Genomic DNA, 9,066 nt, shown 5'->3' on the forward strand with positions numbered 1-9,066 from the left:
GTCAGTCTGAATTTTGCTTTGAGGTCTGGCTTGTCTTCCCCACTTGAGCCAGGTTGTCACCACGTGGCAGAGAATATGACCAGAAGCAGCTGCAGCTTAGCAGCTCCTGAGGAAGGAGATAGCATCCCCTTCCCACTGTCCTTATGCTAATCCCTGAGCAGAACTCGGCTTGAACCAGGAGGATCAGACAGGTCTGGGTGCTGAGATCACCCCTGAAGAAGAGGTACTGGCAGCTCCTGGAGTGCATTGTGTGCTGCTAGAGGACTGGTCAAGGGGCAGCTTGTTCAGTTGACCCCCAAACACAGACCTCCGTGGCAATAATCAGTCTCTTTTGTTAGATGGCCTGCAGGGGTATGTGTGTGTTTACCTTTGCTATTTCATGTGACTCCCAAGACTATAGGAAAGTACTTGCTGGACTCACACTTAATATTTCTAAGCATAAAACCCATGCCATAAATAATGGAAGGGTTCACTTTTTTCCCCTTTTGAATCTAGCAAGGAAATAGCTTACTTGTGAATGAACAAAATCTAAATAAGTAATGAAACCCACCATGCTGAGATTGTCAGCAGTTAGATATACCTGCCCTCAAAGATCTCACTGTCCAAGGAGTTGAGTAACCAGGCATATTTGTAATGTATCCCGTGCTTCCTCACAACAACTTTCACCAAGGTACAGACAAATGAGCGGCTTATGGTATTCAATGAGTATTTCATAGCTGCAAAGCTTCTCTCTGAAATGCAGACAACAGTCAAATAATGTCTATGCTATTGAAAATACTAATGTTTTCACTAGGATTTGATCTTTATTCCTTAGATCAAAAACACCAGGCATATTTTCCAAACTAGCTATAACAAGAGACTACAGCTTCTTAAGACAACATGCACGTGGACCAGCAGTGTAGTGTAAATTTATAGCTAAGGAATGCAGGTTTGAAAAGTCAAGGACTCCCTAAGAGCCATGGTGGCAACAACTTATGAATTTATATGTTGTTACAGATTAAAGTAATTACTTAGACGGGCTCAGGGAAGCCAAACATAATCCCCACTTTTAAAACAAGCTATGGATTGCAATTTCATCTTGAAAGCCCTGGTTAGACTGGTACATCTTATCAATAATTTTGAAAATGATATTTCCACTGAGAAATTATAAAAGAAATAACTGCCATTCCATTTCTTTATGCTTTGCATTCTTTCGGAGTCGGCAAACATAAAAAAGTCAGCAGGTGGAGCTCCTATTCCCTCGGCAGGCCCGATAGAAGTCCTTCTCTTGAAAGAACTTTCAATTACAGACAGTATCTCTGGCAGCCGGTTCTAGGCTCCCTACAGACAGTATCAGAATAATACATGAAAATGCAAGACTGTGAAATGTTACAGTGTGCTGTCATGGGTCATGAAGGAGAACAGAGAAAGAATAGCCAGAAATCTTTTATTTCGTTTTATTAATTATTTTTTTTGCCATTTCCCTCATTTTACAGTTCTTTTCAATGAACAAAGAAAGGGCCATCCTTCAAGAGTGAGACCTAGCAGGACATGCTGATATGCTAATTCAATTGTTCCCTGGTATACTTTGCGCGCGTCCTCTCTCCTGCTTGTGTTCAGTCACTGTTTGACAGTGTGGCAGTTCCTTAACACTGAGTTCAGCATCCGATTAGACCAGAGAAAAGGCATGCCGACAAGAGAGTGAGAAACATAGAACTGTGGAATGCCTTAAACCCCCCCATCTAAATTTTTGGGGTTTCTGTTGGCAAGTTAATTCACAAGAAATATCAAGTATATTTGCTGCTAACCACTAAGTCTGATAATTTATCTAAAATTTTCATGAGGGTGTGTGATTGCCATTTTGCAGCCGGTGATTACAATAAAAATTCCCTTTTAATTCACTACATTTCCTATGCACATAATTCCTTTAGTGTGAAACCTACTTAGTGTCTTGTTCAATTTGCTGTTTCTAAAGGAGGAGTGAGAAACAGAAACGGGGTGATCAAATACATTTCTTATAAGGACCTGGCACGTGGCATCATGTGGCAGCAGATGGCATGTGAAAGCCTTTGTGGGAAATATGGCCCCTGTTAAATAGGCTGTGAATGTGCAAGGTTGTGTGTGTCTCCTCAGAGTGTCATTCAGTCACCCTGGCATCTGCAGGAGAGTAAACAGCATCCCGTTCACTTTCATAATGAAAGCTAATGTGAACGACCTCAGCAAAGTCATGGAGCCACAGGTTCACATGGCCTGTTGCTGTGTGGTCAAAGGCACAGATCAGACTTAATAGCATTCACTCTGCAGGTCCCTGCGCTTGGACAGGCCGAGGACGTTTGGAATTTGTCACACTGTGCAGGAGGAAACCACAAACCACTGAAATCTCAGGGGTCATAATAGAAGCAGAAAGAACCCAAGATTACCAGGGTGGTGTTAAAACTCCTTTTTGCCTCTCAGGTCAGGTTGAGAAAAAAAGGGTGCCTTACCCATTCAAAGGTGTTCCCTCTACTGAAGGCTCCAAACCCTCTGCACACTCTGAGAATTTCATGGCTCTTCTCTTGATTCACACCGAGGAGGAGCTAAATTTTGCTCTGCAATACACATCCAAGGCAGCATGCTAATGAGAATTATTATTAAGCAATGTAGAGTTGGCACCAGTCTCTTGCAATCTGCTCAGCAGCAGAAGCAGGAAGGGCAGAGACAGAGAGTCAGAAAAGCAGCTTTGCTGAATGCTCTTCTGGACCTGATTTGTTTTGGTCACTTTCAACACCAGGCAAAGCCAAGGATAATTGTTAAGCTTTCCCAGGCATGCCACAGTGTTTCCCACTGGAATATATCTGGCCTCTCCTTCAAATGTCTTCTAGATCTTACTGTTGCTTTAAAAACATTTCTCTCTTTAATAACTCCAAAATCAAGAGTTTCTGTAAATTCAAATAACCAGGGTACCAGGTAGTCTAATTTGCTATGCCTTTTGGGATATCTTTCATTTTAGTATCCCATCCAAAAAGACCCATCATAGAGTAGGGATCATCTCAGAACCCTCCCTGGCATAACTTTTGAAGTAAACTGTGACATCTTAATCAGATGGAAGAAGCTAGACCATCAATCAATGTCAAATTGAGGATTCCAGTATTAGAGCTACTATGAATGATCCAAGCAGTTAGACCAAACCTTGTTGTGAAGAAGGTGCATGAAGCAAATGATTTGAGATTAAACCACAACACCAAAATAAAAGGTATTTTTCATATTTGTATTGATTTCTTATTAAAGATAATTCATCATACTGGCCTTCATAGGGGATAGCGATGTGAGGGGATCTTAAGTCTAAGAGGCAGTAGACTTTCGTACCTCTGCCTGCTTTGAGTACCAGACCCACACGTACATAGTTAGTGGTCATCGGGTATGCCTCAGGTATCTCAAACACAGTAAGTTCCAAACTGTATTCGCCATTTCTGCAGCTGCCACCAAGATCGTCTCCTTTTCCTTTTTCCTAGATTCTCTATCAGTTTAGAGACTCAAACTTGGCTTTTCATTTTCCATCAAATTCCCATAATCACCAAATCTTTTTGCAGGCTTCCTCCTTTTCATCCCCACTGCAATTGCCTTTGCTTGGAAGGTTTCCCTCACTTCTGGTCTAGACCACAGTAATGGCCTCTGCTATACACAACTCACCATCTTCCACACCATCATCAAAACCATCTTTGAAGACTGCAGTTTGGGTAGTGTTAATTCCTTGCCTGAAGCTGACTGTGGCACTCCAGTACTCCACCTCCTAGCATGTCATCAAGCCTTGCTGATCTGGTGCCAACCTGTCTAGGTTCATTTCCAGTCTTCTCCCTGTGCACCACACACGTGAGCCATACCGAGGTGCTTGCATTTCTACAGAGGGATCATGCTCACAAAGTCAGCCTTTCTCTTATCTCAGCAGTTGTGTTACTGTTGCTGCTTCTACCAGCTCTTTGTTCCTCCATTTGTCAGCCTACCGCCCTCATCTTTCAAAGATGTGCACACATACATAGAGATCCTTTTTTACACTTTTGATAATTTATTAAATTATTCTTGCTCTGTACCCCCTTTTGTTAAAAGTGTATGATAAATCAGATCCATATCAGCATACTTGGAACTATCTCATTTCTTTTTTTAAAACCTTCTTGGCAAGCCTCTCCTGATTACCCAAGACTGTTAGAGAGGTTAAGTGATTTGAGAGTTGCTTGCCATAAGTTCAAGGTAAGAGTAAAAATAAATATAAAACTATTAAAATTTAAAATTTAAAAAGGTACCACTAAAATTACCTTGTGTTTATAAGATAAACACTTTAGGATACATTAAATTACAGGATAAAATCAATATTAAAAATTTGAATTATTTCTCAGTATACTTTCTCTGAAGGCAAATATTAACATTAGGTTCCATCAACTATGCTATTAATTCATTCGACAAGTAAAGAAATTTCTCTTTCACCAATCTAAAGGTCAAATGAATGAATGTAGTAACAACCATCTTGTTCTTGTCTTTGGCTTGTCAATTCAGCACCTCCCCAATTGTGTCCTTGAGGATTCTCTGGCTTCTAACCATTGTGGAGAATTTTAGAGTGTGTTAGGTGAAAAAAATCAGAAAGAATGCAGAAATTGAAAGTACTAGGTGAAAAAGTGGAAATTCCAAAAATAGGAGTCTGGAGTTAACAGTAATTTATGGGAGGTACAGAAAGAAAGATGATTTTATTTTTATAATAATTCCTTTTTTTAAATTGAAGTAACACTCGCTTACATTATTGTTGGTTCTTTGGAAGTATAGGATCCCCTCCCTCAGTGAACCCACTACCAGATCACCCACAGTCTACCACCATAGTCCATTGTACTTATCCCTTTTTTGTTCTTAACACCCCCTCACTCACTCCCCTCTCTGGATGCTTCATTCCATAATCATTCTTTTAAAGATTTGGTGTTATACTGGCCTTTATGGGAGGCAACCTAGAGAAAAGGTGATCCAGTCTGCTATGTTTATGGTACCCTGGACACTTACTAACAATTCCCATTCTGAGGCTGATATCAAATATTCTGTATCAGAATCTTTGTTGATAGAATCCAAAAATCACTCTTCTGAAAATTTCCCTAAAATGATTATCTGTGCACACTCTAGTTTGTCTATCATTTTCAAATAATTGTCACTTTAAGAAATCTGTTATTAGAAAATAAATATGGTTTCTAAAACAGATAACATAGGGTGTATTTTTAAAAATATCTTTGTGATTGCATTTGTATTCTTTTCTATCTACTGGTGAGTTAACAACCAAAATGAACAAGTAGACATTAGAGAAATTAGGAAAATTATTAAATTTAAACAATTCCTGTTTGTGAACCTATTGAATGGCATTTTTAATTACGAACAAAGTTGTGTATCAGGCTCTTTACTACTGGGATTTACTAATGTGAGAATTCTGCAAAAAGGTGTGGTTATGGGTGACTTGAAAATATGACACTGCGCTGTGGTGGTTTACCACAACATTCTACTAATTTTTTTTGTAACAGTACCCTATATTTTTAGCATAGGATTACATTTTCTAGTCTCTTTTGTACTTAGTATGTCTGTGTGTCTAAATCCATGCTGGTAGGAAGTGGTGTAGAAGTGGTGTGTTCAATATCTAGAAGTTTCTTAATGGAAAGGGCCATGCCTTTCTCTGTATTTTTGTTTATTCCTGCTATTCTGCAAATGGACTTGGCAGCTACAGACATTTTTGATGTCAAGACAGCCATGGGAATAGAGGTTGTGCATGGCAGAGCAACAAAATACAAGGGACCTGTTTTGCTTTCACTGTAGAGTAAAAACTGATGTTGAGTTACCTACTTCCAGATCATAAACAGGGAAAAAAACTTCAAACTTGACCCTCCCCGCATTACAAACTCATTTCCCCTCTGATTAAGCATCTAACAGTCAAGGCATTTATGCTGCCATTCTCCTTCTGAAAATATCTTAATGAATCCCCCCTCTAGAATTTGCATCTTAATAGGACACTTTTCTGAGCAAAAGAAGGAGGAGGAGAAAAATCCATTTTAATACCTAGAATTTTTTATGTATTATAGAGTGCAAAAGCAACTGATTACTCTGCTAGCTCTTAAGACTGTGTTATATGGGGAAATAGTTAACCCTATGAAAAATGGGAAGAAAATTGAATTGAGGGTCACATAATCCAGGGTAATATTGGTACTTTGCTGAACTCCTTTGACAAACACTTCATTAATTCATAATAATTCTGTTACCTATTTTTAATACAGTAAAATAAGTTATATTTTATTTTTTAAATTATATCTTTTTTATTGAGAAAACATTGGTTGAAAATACAGTATATGATTTAGAAGTATAGATTCACACCTCTTTAGATGTATGCCACTACACCATGCCCATTATCAGAGTTTCACAACTATTGGGATTCTGTTGGATAAGAGAAAGAAACTGTAATTCAATAAGCCACCTAGCACCATAATAACGATGTAATTAATGATAATGGTAATGTAGTGGTAGTGAGGTCTGAAAGGTAAAAAATTAGAGGATAGACCATTTCTTTTGGATTTTTTTTTCAGTGTTAAAGAAAAAATAGGTTGGTAGAATTAAATAAGGTTAGAATTAGATGTTAGAAAAAGTCTGACATGATTCACCTGATCCTTAAATAACATATTTTAATGGCTCTTCATCACCTACAGGAGATAAGTCATACAAGACCTCCAGGGCCCTCCATACCACCCAAGCCTTTTTTTTTCCCACTTCCTCTTTCACATTTTTTCATCAATAACATGAGTTGCTTATGATTTTCATTAATAATATGAGTTGCTTATATTTTTTATTGCATTTGTGTTCTTTTCTATCTGCTTCTGAGTTACCTTGTTAATTATTGGCTCGACAGACTATTAGCCAGCGAAATCCCCTGTGTTGGCTTCATGCTTTTTATCATATTATCCCTTTCTGAATGGTTTCACATCCTCTCCAACCTGCCTTTGCCTGAAGAATGCCTACTCATTCTTCAATATTCAGCTCAAATATCATCTCCAGGAAAACTCTTCCTTTATCCGCTTCCGGCCTTAAGGTGCCTTAAGTATCCCTTCTCGGTAATTCCAAAATACCCCATTCACTTCTCCATCATTGCATTTAACTACTTCTAGAAATTCCTTTGTTTGTACTCTATGTCAGTCTGTCCTTTTGCTGCGAGCTCCTTGAAAACAAAGAACGGTCTTTTTTTTTTTTTAATTCTCAACACCACAATAGGCAATCAATAAATGTTCGTTGAGTGAATAAAAAATGAAGGATTCATTGAGTCTAACAAACTGAGGAGAAAACTGTGATTCACAGAGGCAAAATGGTTTTCCTAAAATATAATAACTAGCTGACACTTGCATCCAGCTCTCTGACTTCAGGTCATTAAACTTTTCCCCACAAACAACTGCTAGAGATAACTATTAATAAGAAAGTGGTTGTTAATTTGCTTTAAAAAGAAGATAAAATTAAAGAAAAAGTACTGAGACAGAAATCATTAAAGTAAATAAGTATGTTTCCACTTTAAGAAAATTAAGAAGTGGTTCTCTGACTTTAGTTGCCATTCCATTGCTTCAAGGATAAAATGCTGAATTTATCATCTTTGGTGCTCAGATTTGTGCATTGTAAATTTATTTATAAGATTAAAGATATAAACAAGCTCATTAAAGAGTGTCAAAAGCTTGTCAAACATCAAATAACTGTTCTATAACAACATTTTGGAGTCTAGGTTATTATATACAGATTGCATTTCCATTTTTAAAAATTCCATGTTCTAAAAATTAAGGGAAAATTGCCACTTAGGTTTTCCAAACTTTAAACAATTTGAAAGTGTTCAGAGCCATTTGTGAATTCTAAAACCTGACTGGAGATAATATACATAACAATATTGTTAGTCGAACTCAAAATTATTATTGACACATTAGCAAAGGGGAAAACCAGACGGGAAAAGATTTGGACTCTTTTCCTTCTGTAATTATTTTAAAGTCAAGATTTGTTTTAAAACTATTCCATACAACTTCCACTTAAAAAACAAATAACTCTGTGGGTTATCCACCTAACATAGATTCCCCTTTTCCCAAGAGTTCCCCAATTTTCATTTATACATCATGGTTAACTCCCTTACTTGAAGCCATGGGTTTCAGGAATATCTCATCCCCCTGTTCTCAAGGGTTGGGGTTTAGACAAAATACTGACCAGTTAAATCAAGATAAATTTCTGGAAAATATTTTATTGCCTTTTAGTGAAAGACATAAGAAGAGGTTGTGCACAGGACTACCTTTTCGTGAAGGTAACAAAGGGAGAACTAAAAGAACCACCTCTGGGACAGAATGCTTATTGTTTAAGCCTACTCTGGAGTCTGCACAACTTCTGGACTTGTGCTTATTTAAGGTAATACATTTCATTATTATTTAAATCACTTGAGTTTCTGTACTTGCATTGGAGAGAATCCCTATTAATATATAGCAAAAGTAGTGATTTCATTTAAATCACTAAAATATCTCATGTAAAATTCTAAGAAATTATTTCACATTGAGGTAAGTTAACTTCATTATATTTTTCTGTTCCTGGGCTAATTGTTTGGGGTTGGAGGGGAATCAGTTATTTAAAACTAGACATTATCTATCCCTTTACCTCTCATTCAGATGGTCATCTATTTCTGTATTCTAATTAATACTCATAAAAATCTGAGGTTTTGCCTCCTGTGTTTTAAAAATCACAATTCCACTAGCCAATGGTAAATATATATTAATCCTACACACTACAAATTGTGTGCACCTGATGAGATCCTCAGAGCATTAAATCACTTAAGTGTCTAATAAAATTTTGTGTATTCTTATGGAATATCAGTACATATGAAAGTCCCCCTGCCTGAAATCTTGGAATGACCACATTCAAATGGTGATTTCTGGGGCCTAGACATTCGAAGGATACAATATTGGGAGGTTAATGATGAATTCATAGTATATTAAAAATCAAAATATAGTGGTATATATTTTATCAGGTGAGGAATATTACTTTTGTGATCCTATTCTCTTGATTGAAAGATATTTCATCAAGAATCTG

Source organism: Talpa occidentalis, unplaced genomic scaffold (genome assembly GCF_014898055.3).
Source record: "Talpa occidentalis isolate TD23 unplaced genomic scaffold, MPIMG_talOcc4v2.1 talOcc4.7, whole genome shotgun sequence".
NCBI classification, from domain to species: domain Eukaryota; kingdom Metazoa; phylum Chordata; class Mammalia; order Eulipotyphla; family Talpidae; genus Talpa; species Talpa occidentalis.